The sequence below is a fragment of the Sus scrofa genome, chromosome 18 (genome assembly GCF_054392235.1).
Source record: "Sus scrofa isolate SSC_HxYL_T2T_F1_AM1 chromosome 18, Sscrofa_HxYL_maternal_Yorkshire_Landrace_v2.0, whole genome shotgun sequence".
Lineage (NCBI taxonomy): Eukaryota > Metazoa > Chordata > Mammalia > Artiodactyla > Suidae > Sus > Sus scrofa.
In genome coordinates, this window is record NC_139400.1 from 2,210,090 (window position 1) to 2,230,926 (window position 20,837).

Sequence of the window (20,837 nt, forward strand, 5' to 3'; positions counted from 1 at the left end):
GTACCTTTTCTTCACACTGCATGAAATACACTGCATTCAATCACGCTGTATGGAATAAACTGCATTCAATCGGGATGCATTTAACCATGCTGCATGGATTACACTGCATTCAATGACGCTGCATGGAATCCACTGCATTCAATCGGGATGCTTTGGGGCATGCTTCATGAAATCCACTGCATTCAATCATGCTGCATGGAATCCACTGCATTCAATAGGGTTCCATTTCTTCATGCTGAATGGAATACAGTGCATGCAATCACGCTGCATTGACTCCACTTGATAAAATCGGGATCCATTGCGCCACAATGCATGGAATCCTCTGAATTCAATGACGCTGCATGGAATCCACTGCAATCAATCGGGATGCTTTGGGCCATGGTGCATAAAATCCACTGCATGCAATCATGCTGCATGGAATCCACTGCATTCAATAGGGTTCCATTGCTTCACGCTGCATGGAATCCACTGCATTCAATCACGCTGCATGGAATCCACTGCATTCAATCGGGATGCATTTTACCACGCTGCATGGAGTACACTGCATTCAATCACAATGCATGTAATCCACTGCATTCAATCTGGATGCATTGGGCCATGCTGCATAAAATCCACTGCATTCAATAGGGTTCCATTTCTTCACACTTCATGGAATACTGCATTCAATCACGCTTCATGGAATCCACTGCATTCAATCGTGATGAATTTTACAACCCTGAATGGAGTACACTGCATTCAATCACAATGCATGGAATCCACTGCATTCCATCGGGATGCTTTGGGCCATGCCTCATAAAATCCACTGAATTCAATCGGGATGCCTTGGGCCTCGCTGCATGGACTCCACTGCATACAATCAGGATCCATTGCGCCACAATGCATGGAATCCTCGCATTCATTGACGCTGCATGTAATCCAATGTATTCAATCGGGATGCTTTGGGCCATGCTGCATAAAATCCACTACATTCAATCATGCTTCATGGAATCCACTGCACTCAATCATGCTGCATAAAATCCACTGCATACAATAGGGTTCCATAACTTCACACTGTATGGAATACACTTCATTCCATCACGCTGCATGGAATCCACTGCATTTAATCGGGATGCATTTTACCACGCTGCATGGAGTACACTGCATTCAATCATGCTGCAGGGAATCCACTGTATTCAATCGGGATGTTTTGAGCCATGCTGCTTAAAATCCACTGCATTCAATCAGGATGCATTTGGCCTCGCTGCATGGACTCCACTGCATAAAATCTGGATCCATTGCGCAACAATGCATGGAATCCTCTGCATTCAATGACGCTGCATGGAATCCAGTGCATTCAATCGGGATGTTTTGGGCCATGCTGCATATAATCCACTGCATTCAATCGGGATGCCTTGGGCCTCACTGCATGGACTCCACTGCATGCAATCGGGATCCATTGCGCCACAATGCATGGAATCCTCTGCATTCAATGACGCTGCATGGAATCCACTGCATTCAATCGGGATGCTTTGGGCCATGCTGTATAAAATCCACTGCATCAATCATGCTGCATGGAATCCACTGCATTCAATCATGCTGCATAATATTCACTGCATTCAATAGTGTACCTTTTCTTCACACTGCATGAAATACACTGCATTCAATCACGCTGTATGGAATAAACTGCATTCAATCGGGATGCATTTAACCACGCTGCATGGATTACACTGCATTCAATGACGCTGCATGGAATCCACTGCATTCAATCGGGATGCTTTGGGGCATGCTTCATGAAATCCACTGCATTCAATCATGCTGCATGGAATCCACTGCATTCAATAGGGTTCCATTTCTTCACGCTGAATGGAATACAGTGCATGCAATCACGCTGCATTGACTCCACTTGATAAAATCGGGATCCATTGCGCCACAATGCATGGAATCCTCTGAATTCAATGACGCTGCATGGAATCCACTGCAATCAATCGGGATGCTTTGGGCCATGGTGCATAAAATCCACTGCATGCAATCATGCTGCATGGAATCCACTGCATTCAATAGGGTTCCATTGCTTCACGCTGCATGGAATCCACTGCATTCAATCACGCTGCATGGAATCCACTGCATTCAATCGGGATGCATTGGGCCATGCTGCATAAAATCCACTGCATTCAATCGTGCTGCATAAAATCCACTGCATTCAATTGGGTTCCATTTCGTAACACTACATGGAATACACTGCATTCAATCACGCTGTATGGAATAAACTGCATTCAATCGGGATGCATTTAACCACGCTGCATGGATTACACTTCATTCAATCACAATGCATGGAATCCACTGCATTCTATCAGGATGCTTTGGGCCATGCTGCATAAAATCCACTGCATTCAATAGGGTTCCATTTCTTCACGCTGCATGGAATCCACTGCATTCAATAGGGTTCCATTCCTTCACGCTGCATGGAATCCACCTCATTCAATAGGGATGCATTTTACCACGCTGCATGGATTACACTGCATTCAATCGCAATGCATAGAATCCACTGCATTCAATCGGGGTGCATTTTACACCGCTGAATGAAATCCACTGCATTTAATCACGCTGCATGTAATCCATGGAATTTAATCGGGATTCATTTTACTAAGCTGTATGGAATCGACTGTATTTAATCACGCTGCATGGAATCAACTGCATTCAATCGGGATTCATTTTACAAGGCTGCATGGAGTTCACTGCATTCAATCACAATGCATGGAATCCACTGCATTCAATCGGGATAATTTGGGCCATGCTGCATAAAATCCACTGCATTCAATCATGCTGCATGGAATCCACTGCATTCGACCATGCTGAATAAAATCCCATGCATTAAATATAGTTCAATTTCTTCACGCTGCATGGAATCCACTGCATTCAATCAGAATCCATTTTACAACGCTGCATGTATTACACTGTTTCAATCACGCTGCATGGAATCCACTGCATTCAATCGGGATGCTTTCGGCCATGCTACATAAAATACACTGCATTCAATCATGCTGCATAATATCCGCTCCATAGTATCCCCTGCATTCATTCATGCTGTAAAAAAACCACTGCATTCAATAAGGTTCCATTTCTTCACGATGCATGTTATACACTGCATTCAATCATGCTGCATTTAATTCGCTGCATTCAATCGGGATGCATTTTACCACGCTGCATGGATTACACTGCATTCAATCACAATGCATGGACTCCACCGCATAAAATCGGGATCCATTGCGCCACAATGCATGGAATCCTCTGCATTCAATGACGCTGCATGGAATCCACTGCATTCAAAAGGGATGGTTTGGGCCATGCTGCATAAAATCCACTGCATTCAATCGGGATGCATTGGGCCTCACTGCATGGACTCCACTGCATATAATCGGGATCCATTGCGCCAAAATGCATTGAATCTTCTGCATTCAATGACGCTGCATGGAATCCACTGCATTCAATCGGGATGCTTTGGGCCATGCTGCATAAAATCCACTGCATTCAATCATGCTGCATGGAATCCACTGCATTCAATCATGCTGCATAAAATTCACTGCATTCAATAGGGTTTCATTTTTTCATGCTGCATGGAATCCACTGCATTCAATCATGCTGCATGGAATCCAATGCATTCCATCGGGATGCATTTTACCAGGCTGCATGGAATTCACTGCATTCAATCAACATGCACGGAATCCACTGCATTCAATCAGGATGCATTTTACTAGGCTGCATGGAATCCTCTGCATTCAATGATGCTGCATGGAATCCACTGCATTCAATCGGGATGTATTTTAACACGCTGCGTGGTATCCACCGCAATGAATAACGCTGCATGGAATCCAATGCATTCAATCGGGATGAATTTTAAAAGGCCGCATGGAATCCAGTGCATTCAATCAGGAACCATTGCGCCTTGATGCATGGAATTAGTGCATTCAATGAGAATCAATTGCACCACACTGCATGAAATCCACTGACTCAATCGGGATGTTTTGGGCCATGCTGCATAAAATCCACTGCATTCAACGGGATGCATTGGGCCTCGCTGAATGGACTCCACTGCATACAATCGGGATCCATTGCGCCAAAATGCAAGGAATCCTCTGCATTCAATGACGCTGCATGGAATCCACTGCATTCCATCGGGATGCATTTTACCACGCTGCATGGATTACACTGCATTCAATCACAATGCATGGACTACACCGCATAAAATCGGGATCCATTGCGCCACAATGCATGGAATCCTCTGCATTCAATGACGCTGCATGGACTCCACTGCATTCAAAAGGGATGGTTTGGGCCATGCTGCATAAAATCCACTGCATTCAATCGGGATGCATTGGGCCTCTCTGCATGGACTCCACAGCATTACATCTGGCTGCATGGACTCCACTGCATTATATCTCGCTGCATGGAATCCTCTGCATTCAATGACGCTGCATGGAATCCACTGCATTCAATCGGGATGCATTTTACCAGGCTGCATGGAATCCACTGCATTCAATCGGGATGCATTGGGCCTCACTGCATGGACTCCACTGCATTCAATCGGGATCCATTGCACCACAATGAATGGAATCCTCTGCATTCAATGACGCTACATGTAATCCACTGCTACCAATCGGGATGCATTTTACCAGGCTTCATGGAATGCACTGCATTCAATCACGCTGCATGGAATCCACTGCTTTCAATCGGGATTCATTTTACCACGCTGCATGGATTACACTGCATTCGATCACAATGCATGGAATCCACTGCATTCAATGAAGCTGCATGGAATCCACTGCATTCAATCGGGATGCTTTGGGCCAGGCTGAATAAAATCCACTGCATTCACTCGGGATGCATGGGCCTCGCTGCATGGACTCCACTGCATTAAATCTCGCTGCATGGAATCCTCTGCATTCAATGACGCTACATGGAATCCACTGCGCTCAATCAGGATGCATTTTACAACGCTGCATGTATTACAATGCATTCAATCACAATGCATGGAATCCACTGCATTCAATCGGGATGCTTTCAGCCATGCTGCATAAAATCCACTACATTCAATTGGGATGCATTGGGTCTCACTGCATGGATTCCACCGCATAAAATCGGGATCCATTGCGCAACAATGCATGGAATCCTCTGCATTCAATGACGCTGCATTGAATCCACTGCATTCAATCGGGATGCTTTGGGCCATTCTGCATAAACTACACTGCAATCAATAGGGTTCCCTTTCTTCATGCTGCATGGAATACACTGATATCAATCACGCTGCATGGAATCCACTGCATTCAAGCAGGAGGCATTTTACCAAGCTGCATGGAATCCACTGCATTTAATCACGCTGCATGGAATCCACTGCATTCAATCAGGATGCATTTTTCCAGGGTGCATGGAATCCACTGCATTCAATAATGCTGCAGGAAACCACTGCATTCTATCATGCTGCATGGAATCCACTGCATTAAATAGGGTTCCATTTCTTCACCCTGCATGGAATCCACTGCATTCAATCACGCTGCATGTAAACCACTGCATTCAATCGGGATGCATTTAACCAGGCTGCATGGAATCCATGCATTCATCACGCTGCATGGACTCCACTGCATACAATCGGGATCCATTGCGCCACAAGGCATGGAATACTCTGCATTCAATCGGGATGCTTTGGGCCATGCTGCATAAAATCTACTGCATTCAATCATGCTGCATGGAATCCACTGCATTCAATAGGGTTCCATTTCTTCACACTTCATGGAATACTGCATTCAATCACGCTTCATGGAATCCACTGCATTCAATCGGGATGAATTTTACAACCCTGAATGGAGTACACTGCATTCAATCACAATGCATGGAATCCACTGCATTCCATCGGGATGCTTTGGGCCATGCCTCATAAAATCCACTGAATTCAATCGGGATGCCTTGGGCCTCGCTGCATGGACTCCACTGCATACAATCAGGATCCATTGCGCCACAATGCATGGAATCCTCGCATTCATTGACGCTGCATGTAATCCAATGTATTCAATCGGGATGCTTTGGGCCATGCTGCATAAAATCCACTACATTCAATCATGCTTCATGGAATCCACTGCACTCAATCATGCTGCATAAAATCCACTGCATACAATAGGGTTCCATAACTTCACACTGTATGGAATACACTTCATTCCATCACGCTGCATGGAATCCACTGCATTTAATCGGGATGCATTTTACCACGCTGCATGGAGTACACTGCATTCAATCATGCTGCAGGGAATCCACTGAATTCAATCGGGATGTTTTGAGCCATGCTGCTTAAAATCCACTGCATTCAATCAGGATGCATTTGGCCTCGCTGCATGGACTCCACTGCATAAAATCTGGATCCATTGCGCAACAATGCATGGAATCCTCTGCATTCAATGACGCTGCATGGAATCCAGTGCATTCAATCGGGATGTTTTGGGCCATGCTGCATATAATCCACTGCATTCAATCGGGATGCCTTGGGCCTCACTGCATGGACTCCACTGCATGCAATCGGGATCCATTGCGCCACAATGCATGGAATCCTCTGCATTCAATGACGCTGCATGGAATCCACTGCATTCAATCGGGATGCTTTGGGCCATGCTGTATAAAATCCACTGCATCAATCATGCTGCATGGAATCCACTGCATTCAATCATGCTGCATAATATTCACTGCATTCAATAGTGTACCTTTTCTTCACACTGCATGAAATACACTGCATTCAATCACGCTGTATGGAATAAACTGCATTCAATCGGGATGCATTTAACCACGCTGCATGGATTACACTGCATTCAATGACGCTGCATGGAATCCACTGCATTCAATCGGGATGCTTTGGGGCATGCTTCATGAAATCCACTGCATTCAATCATGCTGCATGGAATCCACTGCATTCAATAGGGTTCCATTTCTTCATGCTGAATGGAATACAGTGCATGCAATCACGCTGCATTGACTCCACTTGATAAAATCGGGATCCATTGCGCCACAATGCATGGAATCCTCTGAATTCAATGACGCTGCATGGAATCCACTGCAATCAATCGGGATGCTTTGGGCCATGGTGCATAAAATCCACTGCATGCAATCATGCTGCATGGAATCCACTGCATTCAATCGGGATGCATTTTACCACGCTGCATGGAGTACACTGCATTCAATTACAATGCATGTAATCCACTGCATTCAATCTGGATGCATTGGGCCATGCTGCATAAAATCCACTGCATTCAATCGTGCTGCATAAAATCCACTGCATTCAATTGGGTTCCATTTCGTAACACTACATGGAATACACTGCATTCAATCATGCTGTATGGAATAAACTGCATTCAATCGGGATGCATTTAACCACGCTGCATGGATTACACTTCATTCAATCACAATGCATGGAATCCACTGCATTCTATCAGGATGCTTTGGGCCATGCTGCATAAAATCCACTGCATTCAATAGGGTTCCATTTCTTCACGCTGCATGGAATCCACTGCATTCAATAGGGTTCCATTCCTTCACGCTGCATGGAATCCACCTCATTCAATAGGGATGCATTTTACCACGCTGCATGGATTACACTGCATTCAATCGCAATGCATAGAATCCACTGCATTCAATCGGGGTGCATTTTACACCGCTGAATGAAATCCACTGCATTTAATCACGCTGCATGTAATCCATGGAATTTAATCGGGATTCATTTTACTAAGCTGTATGGAATCGACTGTATTTAATCACGCTGCATGGAATCAACTGCATTCAATCGGGATTCATTTTACAAGGCTGCATGGAGTTCACTGCATTCAATCACAATGCATGGAATCCACTGCATTCAATCGGGATGCTTTGGGCCATGCTGCATAAAATCCACTGCATTCAATCATGCTGCATGGAATCCACTGCACTCAATCATGTTGCATAAAATTCACTGCATTCAATAGGGTTTCATTTTTTCATGCTGCATGGAATCCACTGCATTCAATCATGCTGCATGGAATCCACTGCATTCGACCATGCTGAATAAAATCCCATGCATTTAATATAGTTCAATTTCTTCACGCTGCATGGAATCCACTGCATTCAATCAGAATCCATTTTACAACGCTGCATGTATTACACTGTTTCAATCACGCTGCATGGAATCCACTGCATTCAATCGGGATGCTTTCGGCCATGCTACATAAAATACACTGCATTCAATCATGCTGCATAATATCCGCTCCATAGTATCCCCTGCATTCATTCATGCTGTAAAAAAACCACTGCATTCAATAAGGTTCCATTTCTTCACGATGCATGTTATACACTGCATTCAATCATGCTGCATTTAATTCACTGCATTCAATCGGGATGCATTTTACCACGCTGCATGGATTAAACCGCATTCAATCACAATGCATGGAATCCACTGCATTCAATCGGGGTGATTTTGGCCATGCTGCATAAAATCCACTGCATTAGTTCGGGATGCATTGGGCCTCACTGCATGGACTCCACTGCATACAATCGGGATCCATTGCGCCAAAATGCATTGAATCTTCTGCATTCAATGACGCTGCATGGAATCCACTGCATTCAATCGGGATGCTTTGGGCCATGATGCATAAAATCCACTGCATTCAATCATGCTGCATGGAATCCACTGCATTCAATCATGCTGCATAAAATTCACTGCATTCAATAGGGTTTCATTTTTTCATGCTGCATGGAATCCACTGCATTCAATCATGCTGCATGGAATCCAATGCATTCCATCGGGATGCATTTTACCAGGCTGCATGGAATTCACTGCATTCAATCAACATGCACGGAATCCACTGCATTCAATCGGGATGCATTTTACTAGGCTGCATGGAATCCTCTGCATTCAATGATGCTGCATGGAATCCACTGCATTCAATCGGGATGTATTTTAACACGCTGCGTGGTATCCACCGCAATGAATAACGCTGCATGGAATCCAATGCATTCAATCGGGATGAATTTTAAAAGGCCGCATGGAATCCAGTGCATTCAATCAGGAACCATTGCGCCTTGATGCATGGAATTAGTGCATTCAATGAGAATCAATTGCACCACACTGCATGAAATCCACTGACTCAATCGGGATGTTTTGGGCCATGCTGCATAAAATCCACTGCATTCAACGGGATGCATTGGGCCTTGCTGAATGGACTCCACTGCATACAATCGGGATCCATTGCGCCAAAATGCAAGGAATCCTCTGCATTCAATGACGCTGCATGGAATCCACTGCATTCAATCGGGATGCATTTTACCACGCTGCATGGATTACACTGCATTCAATCACAATGCATGGACTCCACCGCATAAAATCGGGATCCATTGCGCCACAATGCATGGAATCCTCTGCATTCAATGACGCTGCATGGAATCCACTGCATTCAATCGGGATGAATTTTACAACCCTGAATGGAGTACACTGCATTCAAACACGCTGCATGGAATCCACTGCATTCCATCGGGATGCTTTGGGCCATGCTGCATAAAATACACTGCATTCAATCGGGATGCATTGGGCCTCGCTGCATGGACTCCACTGCATACAATCGGGATCCATTGCGCCAAAATGCATGGAATCCTCTGCATTTAATCACGCTGCATGGAATCCACTGCATTCAATCGGGATGCTTTGGGCCATGCTGCATAAAATCCACTGCATTCAATCATGCTGCATGGAATCCACTGCACTCAATCATGTTGCATAAAATTCACTGCATTCAATAGGGTTTCATTTTTTCATGCTGCATGGAATCCACTGCATTCAATCATGCTGCATGGAATCCACTGCATTCGACCATGCTGAATAAAATCCCATGCATTTAATATAGTTCAATTTCTTCACGCTGCATGGAATCCACTGCATTCAATCAGAATCCATTTTACAACGCTGCATGTATTACACTGTTTCAATCACGCTGCATGGAATCCACTGCATTCAATCGGGATGCTTTCGGCCATGCTACATAAAATACACTGCATTCAATCATGCTGCATAATATCCGCTCCATAGTATCCCCTGCATTCATTCATGCTGTAAAAAAACCACTGCATTCAATAAGGTTCCATTTCTTCACGATGCATGTTATACACTGCATTCAATCATGCTGCATTTAATTCACTGCATTCAATCGGGATGCATTTTACCACGCTGCATGGATTAAACCGCATTCAATCACAATGCATGGAATCCACTGCATTCAATCGGGGTGATTTTGGCCATGCTGCATAAAATCCACTGCATTAGTTCGGGATGCATTGGGCCTCACTGCATGGACTCCACTGCATACAATCGGGATCCATTGCGCCAAAATGCATTGAATCTTCTGCATTCAATGACGCTGCATGGAATCCACTGCATTCAATCGGGATGCTTTGGGCCAGGCTGAATAAAATCCACTGCATTCACTCGGGATGCATGGGCCTCGCTGCATGGACTCCACTGCATTAAATCTCGCTGCATGGAATCCTCTGCATTCAATGACGCTACATGGAATCCACTGCGCTCAATCAGGATGCATTTTACAACGCTGCATGTATTACAATGCATTCAATCACAATGCATGGAATCCACTGCATTCAATCGGGATGCTTTCAGCCATGCTGCATAAAATCCACTACATTCAATTGGGATGCATTGGGTCTCACTGCATGGACTCCACCGCATAAAATCGGGATCCATTGCACAACAATGCATGGAATCCTCTGCATTCAATGACGCTGCATTGAATCCACTGCATTCAATCGGGATGCTTTGGGCCATTCTGCATAAACTCCACTGCATTCAATAGGGTTCCCTTTCTTCATGCTGCATGGAATACACTGATATCAATCACGCTGCATGGAATCCACTGCATTCAAGCAGGAGGCATTTTACCAAGCTGCATGGAATCCACTGCATTTAATCACGCTGCATGGAATCCACTGCATTCAATCAGGATGCATTTTTCCAGGGTGCATGGAATCCACTGCATTCAATAATGCTGCAGGAAACCACTGCATTCTATCATGCTGCATGGAATCCACTGCATTAAATAGGGTTCCATTTCTTCACCCTGCATGGAATCCACTGCATTCAATCACGCTGCATGTAAACCACTGCATTCAATCGGGATGCATTTAACCAGGCTGCATGGAATCCATGCATTCATCACGCTGCATGGACTCCACTGCATACAATCGGGATCCATTGCGCCACAAGGCATGGAATACTCTGCATTCAATCGGGATGCTTTGGGCCATGCTGCATAAAATCTACTGCATTCAATCATGCTGCATGAAATCCACTGCATTGAATGACGCTGCATAAAATCCACTGCATTCAATAGGGTTCCATTTCTTCACACTTCATGGAATACTGCATTCAATCACGCTTCATGGAATCCACTGCATTCAATCGGGATGAATTTTACAACCCTGAATGGAGTACACTGCATTCAATCACAATGCATGGAATCCACTGCATTCCATCGGGATGCTTTGGGCCATGCTGCATAAAATACACTGCATTCAATCGGGATGCATTGGGCCTCGCTGCATGGACTCCACTGCATACAATCGGGATCCATTGCGCCAAAATGCATGGAATCCTCTGCATTCAATCACACTGCATGGAATCCACTGCATTCAATCGGGATGCTTTGGGCCATGCTGCATAAAATCCACTGCATTCAATCATGCTGCATGGAATCCACTGCACTCAATCATGTTGCATAAAATTCACTGCATTCAATAGGGTTTCATTTTTTCATGCTGCATGGAATCCACTGCATTCAATCATGCTGCATGGAATCCACTGCATTCGACCATGCTGAATAAAATCCCATGCATTAAATATAGTTCAATTTCTTCACGCTGCATGGAATCCACTGCATTCAATCAGAATCCATTTTACAACGCTGCATGTATTACACTGTTTCAATCACGCTGCATGGAATCCACTGCATTCAATCGGGATGCTTTCGGCCATGCTACATAAAATACACTGCATTCAATCATGCTGCATAATATCCGCTCCATAGTATCCCCTGCATTCATTCATGCTGTAAAAAAACCACTGCATTCAATAAGGTTCCATTTCTTCACGATGCATGTTATACACTGCATTCAATCATGCTGCATTTAATTCACTGCATTCAATCGGGATGCATTTTACCACGCTGCATGGATTAAACCGCATTCAATCACAATGCATGGAATCCACTGCATTCAATCGGGGTGATTTTGGCCATGCTGCATAAAATCCACTGCATTAGTTCGGGATGCATTGGGCCTCACTGCATGGACTCCACTGCATACAATCGGGATCCATTGCGCCAAAATGCATTGAATCTTCTGCATTCAATGACGCTGCATGGAATCCACTGCATTCAATCGGGATGCTTTGGGCCATGCTGCATAAAATCCACTGCATTCAATCATGCTGCATGGAATCCACTGCATTCAATCATGCTGCATAAAATTCACTGCATTCAATAGGGTTTCATTTTTTCATGCTGCATGGAATCCACTGCATTCAATCATGCTGCATGGAATCCAATGCATTCCATCGGGATGCATTTTACCAGGCTGCATGGAATTCACTGCATTCAATCAACATGCACGGAATCCACTGCATTCAATCGGGATGCATTTTACTAGGCTGCATGGAATCCTCTGCATTCAATGATGCTGCATGGAATCCACTGCATTCAATCGGGATGTATTTTAACACGCTGCGTGGTATCCACCGCAATGAATAACGCTGCATGGAATCCAATGCATTCAATCGGGATGAATTTTAAAAGGCCGCATGGAATCCAGTGCATTCAATCAGGAACCATTGCGCCTTGATGCATGGAATTAGTGCATTCAATGAGAATCAATTGCACCACACTGCATGAAATCCACTGACTCAATCGGGATGTTTTGGGCCATGCTGCATAAAATCCACTGCATTCAACGGGATGCATTGGGCCTTGCTGAATGGACTCCACTGCATACAATCGGGATCCATTGCGCCAAAATGCAAGGAATCCTCTGCATTCAATGACGCTGCATGGAATCCACTGCATTCAATCGGGATGCATTTTACCACGCTGCATGGATTACACTGCATTCAATCACAATGCATGGACTCCACCGCATAAAATCGGGATCCATTGCGCCACAATGCATGGAATCCTCTGCATTCAATGACGCTGCATGGAATCCACTGCATTCAAAAGGGATGCTTTGGGCCATGCTGCATAAAATCCACTGCATTCAATCGGGATGCATTGGGCCTCTCTGCATGGACTCCACAGCATTACATCTGGCTGCATGGACTCCACTGCATTATATCTCGCTGCATGGAATCCTCTGCATTCAATGACGCTGCATGGAATCCACTGCATTCAATCGGGATGCATTTTACCAGGCTGCATGGAATCCACTGCATTCAATCGGGATGCATTGGGCCTCACTGCATGGACTCCACTGCATTCAATCGGGATCCATTGCACCACAATGAATGGAATCCTCTGCATTCAATGACGCTACATGTAATCCACTGCTACCAATCGGGATGCATTTTACCAGGCTTCATGGAATGCACTGCATTCAATCACGCTGCATGGAATCCACTGCTTTCAATCGGAATTCATTTTACCACGCTGCATGGATTACACTGCATTCAATCACAATGCATGGAATCCACTGCATTCAATGAAGCTGCATGGAATCCACTGCATTCAATCGGGATGCTTTGGGCCAGGCTGAATAAAATCCACTGCATTCACTCGGGATGCATGGGCCTCGCTGCATGGACTCCACTGCATTAAATCTCGCTGCATGGAATCCTCTGCATTCAATGACGCTACATGGAATCCACTGCGCTCAATCAGGATGCATTTTACAACGCTGCATATATTACAATGCATTCAATCACAATGCATGGAATCCACTGCATTCAATCGGGATGCTTTCAGCCATGCTGCATAAAATCCACTACATTCAATTGGGATGCATTGGGTCTCACTGCATGGACTCCACCGCATAAAATCGGGATCCATTGCGCAACAATGCATGGAATCCTCTGCATTCAATGACGCTGCATTGAATCCACTGCATTCAATCGGGATGCTTTGGGCCATTCTGCATTAACTCCACTGCATTCAATAGGGTTCCCTTTCTTCATGCTGCATGGAATACACTGATATCAATCACGCTGCATGGAATCCACTGCATTCAATCAGGAGGCATTTTACCAAGCTGCATGGAATCCACTGCATACAATCAGGATCCATTGCGCCACAATGCATGGAATCCTCGCATTCATTGACGCTGCATGTAATCCAATGTATTCAATCGGGATGCTTTGGGCCATGCTGCATAAAATCCACTACATTCAATCATGCTTCATGGAATCCACTGCACTCAATCATGCTGCATAAAATCCACTGCATACAATAGGGTTCCATAACTTCACACTGTATGGAATACACTTCATTCCATCACGCTGCATGGAATCCACTGCATTTAATCGGGATGCATTTTACCACGCTGCATGGATTACACTGCATTCAATCATGCTGCAGGGAATCCACTGTATTCAATCGGGATGTTTTGAGCCATGCTGCTTAAAATCCACTGCATTCAATCAGGATGCATTTGGCCTCGCTGCATGGACTCCACTGCATAAAATCTGGATCCATTGCGCAACAATGCATGGAATCCTCTGCATTCAATGACGCTGCATGGAATCCACTGCATTCAATCGGGATGTTTTGGGCCATGCTGCATATAATCCACTGCATTCAATCGGGATGCCTTGGGCCTCACTGCATGGACTCCACTGCATGCAATCGGGATCCATTGCGCCACAATGCATGGAATCCTCTGCATTCAATGACGCTGCATGGAATCCACTGCATTCAATCGGGATGCTTTGGGCCATGCTGTATAAAATCCACTGCATCAATCATGCTGCATGGAATCCACTGCATTCAATCATGCTGCATAATATTCACTGCATTCAATAGTGTACCTTTTCTTCACACTGCATGAAATACACTGCATTCAATCACGCTGTATGGAATAAACTGCATTCAATCGGGATGCATTTAACCACGCTGCATGGATTACACTGCATTCAATGACGCTGCATGGAATCCACTGCATTCAATCGGGATGCTTTGGGGCATGCTTCATGAAATCCACTGCATTCAATCATGCTGCATGGAATCCACTGCATTCAATAGGGTTCCATTTCTTCATGCTGAATGGAATACAGTGCATGCAATCACGCTGCATTGACTCCACTTGATAAAATCGGGATCCATTGCGCCACAATGCATGGAATCCTCTGAATTCAATGACGCTGCATGGAATCCACTGCAATCAATCGGGATGCTTTGGGCCATGGTGCATAAAATCCACTGCATGCAATCATGCTGCATGGAATCCACTGCATTCAATAGGGTTCCATTGCTTCACGCTGCATGGAATCCACTGCATTCAATCACGCTGCATGGAATCCACTGCATTCAATCGGGATGCATTTTACCACGCTGCATGGAGTACACTGCATTCAATCACAATGCATGTAATCCACTGCATTTAATCTGGATGCATTGGGCCATGCTGCATAAAATCCACTGCATTCAATCGTGCTGCATAAAATCCACTGCATTCAATTGGGTTCCATTTCGTAACACTACATGGAATACACTTCATTCAATCACGCTGTATGGAATAAACTACATTCAATCGGGATGCATTTAACCACGCTGCATGGATTACACTTCATTCAATCACAATGCATGGAATCCACTGCATTCTATCAGGATGCTTTGGGCCATGCTGCATAAAATCCACTGCATTCAATAGGGTTCCATTTCTTCACGCTGCATGGAATCCACTGCATTCAATAGGGTTCCATTCCTTCACGCTGCATGGAATCCACCTCATTCAATAGGGATGCATTTTACCACGCTGCATGGATTACACTGCATTCAATCGCAATGCATAGAATCCACTGCATTCAATCGGGGTGCATTTTACACCGCTGAATGAAATCCACTGCATTTAATCACGCTGCATGTAATCCATGGAATTTAATCGGGATTCATTTTACTAAGCTGTATGGAATCGACTGTATTTAATCACGCTGCATGGAATCAACTGCATTCAATCGGGATTCATTTTACAAGGCTGCATGGAGTTCACTGCATTCAATCACAATGCATGGAATCCACTGCATTCAATCGGGATAATTTGGGCCATGCTGCATAAAATCCACTGCATTCAATCATGCTGCATGGAATCCACTGCATTCGACCATGCTGAATAAAATCCCATGCATTAAATATAGTTCAATTTCTTCATGCTGCATGGAATCCACTGCATTCAATCAGAATCCATTTTACAACGCTGCATGTATTACACTGTTTCAATCACGCTGCATGGAATCCACTGCATTCAATCGGGATGCTTTCGGCCATGCTACATAAAATACACTGCATTCAATCATGCTGCATAATATCCGCTCCATAGTATCCCCTGCATTCATTCATGCTGTAAAAAAACCACTGCATTCAATAAGGTTCCATTTCTTCACGATGCATGTTATACACTGCATTCAATCATGCTGCATTTAATTCACTGCATTCAATCGGGATGCATTTTACCACGCTGCATGGATTAAACCGCATTCAATCACAATGCATGGAATCCACTGCATTCAATCGGGGTGATTTTGGCCATGCTGCATAAAATCCACTGCATTAGTTCGGGATGCATTGGGCCTCACTGCATGGACTCCACTGCATACAATCGGGATCCATTGCGCCAAAATGCATTGAATCTTCTGCATTCAATGACGCTGCATGCAATCCACTGCATTCAATCGGGATGCTTTGGGCCATGCTGCATAAAATCCACTGCATTCAATCATGCTGCATGGAATCCACTGCATTCAATCATGCTGCATAAAATTCACTGCAGTCAATAGGGTTTCATTTTTTCATGCTGCATGGAATCCACTGCATTCAATCATGCTGCATGGAATCCAATGCATTCCATCGGGATGCATTTTACCAGGCTGCATGGAATTCACTGCATTCAATCAACATGCATGGAATCCAATGCATTCAATCGGGATGAATTTTAAAAGGCCGCATGGAATCCAGTGCATTCAATCAGGAACCATTGCGCCTTGATGCATGGAATTAGTGCATTCAATGAGAATCAATTGCACCACACTGCATGAAATCCACTGACTCAATCGGGATGTTTTGGGCCATGCTGCATAAAATCCACTGCATTCAACGGGATGCATTGGGCCTCGCTGAATGGACTCCACTGCATACAATCGGGATCCATTGCGCCAAAATGCAAGGAATCCTCTGCATTCAATGACGCTGCATGGAATCCACTGCATTCAATCGGGATGCATTTTACCACGCTGCATGGATTACACTGCATTCAATCACAATGCATGGACTCCACCGCATAAAATCGGGATCCATTGCGCCACAATGCATGGAATAATCTGCATTCAATGACGCTGCATGGAATCTACTGCATTCAAAAGGGATGGTTTGGGCCATGCTGCATAAAATCCACTGCATTCAATCAGGATGCATTGGGCCTCTCTGCATGGACTCCACAGCATTACATCTGGCTGCATGGACTCCACTGCATTATATCTCACTGCATGGAATCCTCTGCATTCAATGACGCTGCATGGAATCCACTGCATTCAATCGGGATGCATTTTACCAGGCTGCATGGAATCCACTGCATTCAATCGGGATGCATTGGGCCTCACTGCATGGACTCCACTGCATTCAATCGGGATCCATTGCACCAAAATGAATGGAATCCTCTGCATTCAATGACGCTACATGTAACCCACTGCTACCAATCGGGATGCAATTTACCAGGCTTCATGGAATGCACTGCATTCAATCACGATGCATGGAATCCACTGCATTCAATGAAGCTGCATGGAATCCACTGCATTCAATCGGGGTGCTTTGGGCCAGGCTGAATAAAATCCACTGCATTCACTCGGGATGCATGGGCCTCGCTGCATGGACTCCACTGCATTAAATCTCGCTGCATGGAATCCTCTGCATTCAATGACGCTACATGGAATCCACTGCGCTCAATCAGGATGCATTTTACAACGCTGCATGTATTACAATGCATTCAATCACAATGCATGGAATCCACTGCATTCAATCGGGATGCTTTCAGCCATGCTGCATAAAATCCACTACATTCAATTGGGATGCATTGGGTCTCACTGCATGGACTCCACCGCATAAAATCGGGATCCATTGCACAACAATGCATGGAATCCTCTGCATTCAATGACGCTGCATTGAATCCACTGCATTCAATCGGGATGCTTTGGGCCATTCTGCATAAACTACACTGCAATCAATAGGGTTCCCTTTCTTCATGCTGCATGGAATACACTGATATCAATCACGCTGCATGGAATCCACTGCATTCAAACAGGAGGCATTTTACCAAGCTGCATGGAATCCACTGCATTTAATCACGCTGCATGGAATCCACTGCATTCAATCAGGATGCATTTTTCCAGGGTGCATGGAATCCACTGCATTCAATAATGCTGCAGGAAACCACTGCATTCTATCATGCTGCATGGAATCCACTGCATTAAATAGGGTTCCATTTCTTCACCCTGCATGGAATCCACTGCATTCAATCACGCTGCATGTAAACCACTGCATTCAATCGGGATGCATTTAACCAGGCGGCATGGAATCCATGCATTCATCACGCTGCATGGACTCCACTGCATACAATCGGGATCCATTGCGCCACAATGCATGGAATACTCTGCATTCAATCGGGATGCTTTGGGCCATGCTGCATAAAATCTACTGCATTCAATCATGCTGCATGAAATCCACTGCATTGAATGACGCTGCATAAAATCCACTGCATTCAATAGGGTTCCATTTCTTCACACTTCATGGAATACTGCATTCAATCACGCTTCATGGAATCCACTGCATTCAATCGGGATGAATTTTACAACCCTGAATGGAGTACACTGCATTCAATCACAATGCATGGAATCCACTGCATTCCATCGGGATGCTTTGGGCCATGCCTCATAAAATCCACTGAATTCAATCGGGATGCCTTGGGCCTCGCTGCATGGACTCCACTGCATACAATCAGGATCCATTGCGCCACAATGCATGGAATCCTCGCATTCATTGACGCTGCATGTAATCCAATGTATTCAATCGGGATGCTTTGGGCCATGCTGCATAAAATCCACTACATTCAATCATGCTTCATGGAATCCACTGCACTCAATCATGCTGCATAAAATCCACTGCATACAATAGGGTTCCATAACTTCACACTGTATGGAATACACTTCATTCCATCACGCTGCATGGAATCCACTGCATTTAATCGGGATGCATTTTACCACGCTGCATGGATTACACTGCATTCAATCATGCTGCAGGGAATCCACTGTATTCAATCGGGATGTTTTGAGCCATGCTGCTTAAAATCCACTGCATTCAATCAGGATGCATTTGGCCTCGCTGCATGGACTCCACTGCATAAAATCTGGATCCATTGCGCAACAATGCATGGAATCCTCTGCATTCAATGACGCTGCATGGAATCCACTGCATTCAATCGGGATGTTTTGGGCCATGCTGCATATAATCCACTGCATTCAATCGGGATGCCTTGGGCCTCACTGCATGGACTCCACTGCATGCAATCGGGATCCATTGCGCCACAATGCATGGAATCCTCTGCATTCAATGACGCTGCATGGAATCCACTGCATTCAATCGGGATGCTTTGGGCCATGCTGTATAAAATCCACTGCATCAATCATGCTGCATGGAATCCACTGCATTCAATCATGCTGCATAATATTCACTGCATTCAATAGTGTACCTTTTCTTCACACTGCATGAAATACACTGCATTCAATCACGCTGTATGGAATAAACTGCATTCAATCGGGATGCATTTAACCACGCTGCATGGATTACACTGCATTCAATGACGCTGCATGGAATCCACTGCATTCAATCGGGATGCTTTGGGGCATGCTTCATGAAATCCACTGCATTCAATCATGCTGCATGGAATCCACTGCATTCAATAGGGTTCCATTTCTTCATGCTGAATGGAATACAGTGCATGCAATCACGCTGCATTGACTCCACTTGATAAAATCGGGATCCATTGCGCCACAATGCATGGAATCCTCTGAATTCAATGACGCTGCATGGAATCCACTGCAATCAATCGGGATGCTTTGGGCCATGGTGCATAAAATCCACTGCATGCAATCATGCTGCATGGAATCCACTGCATTCAATAGGGTTCCATTGCTTCACGCTGCATGGAATCCACTGCATTCAATCACGCTGCATGGAATCCACTGCATTCAATCGGGATGCATTTTACCACGCTGCATGGAGTACACTGCATTCAATCACAATGCATGTAATCCACTGCATTCAATCTGAATGCATTGGGCCATGCTGCATAAAATCCACTGCATTCAATAGGGTTCCATTTCTTCACACTTCATGGAATACTGCATTCAATCACGCTTCATGGAATCCACTGCATTCAATCGGGATGAATTTTACAACCCTGAATTGAGTACACTGCATTCAATCACAATGCATGGAATCCACTGCATTCCATCGGGATGCTTTGGGCCATGCCTCATAAAATCCACTGAATTCAATCGGGATGCCTTGGGCCTCGCTGCATGGACTCCACTGCATACAATC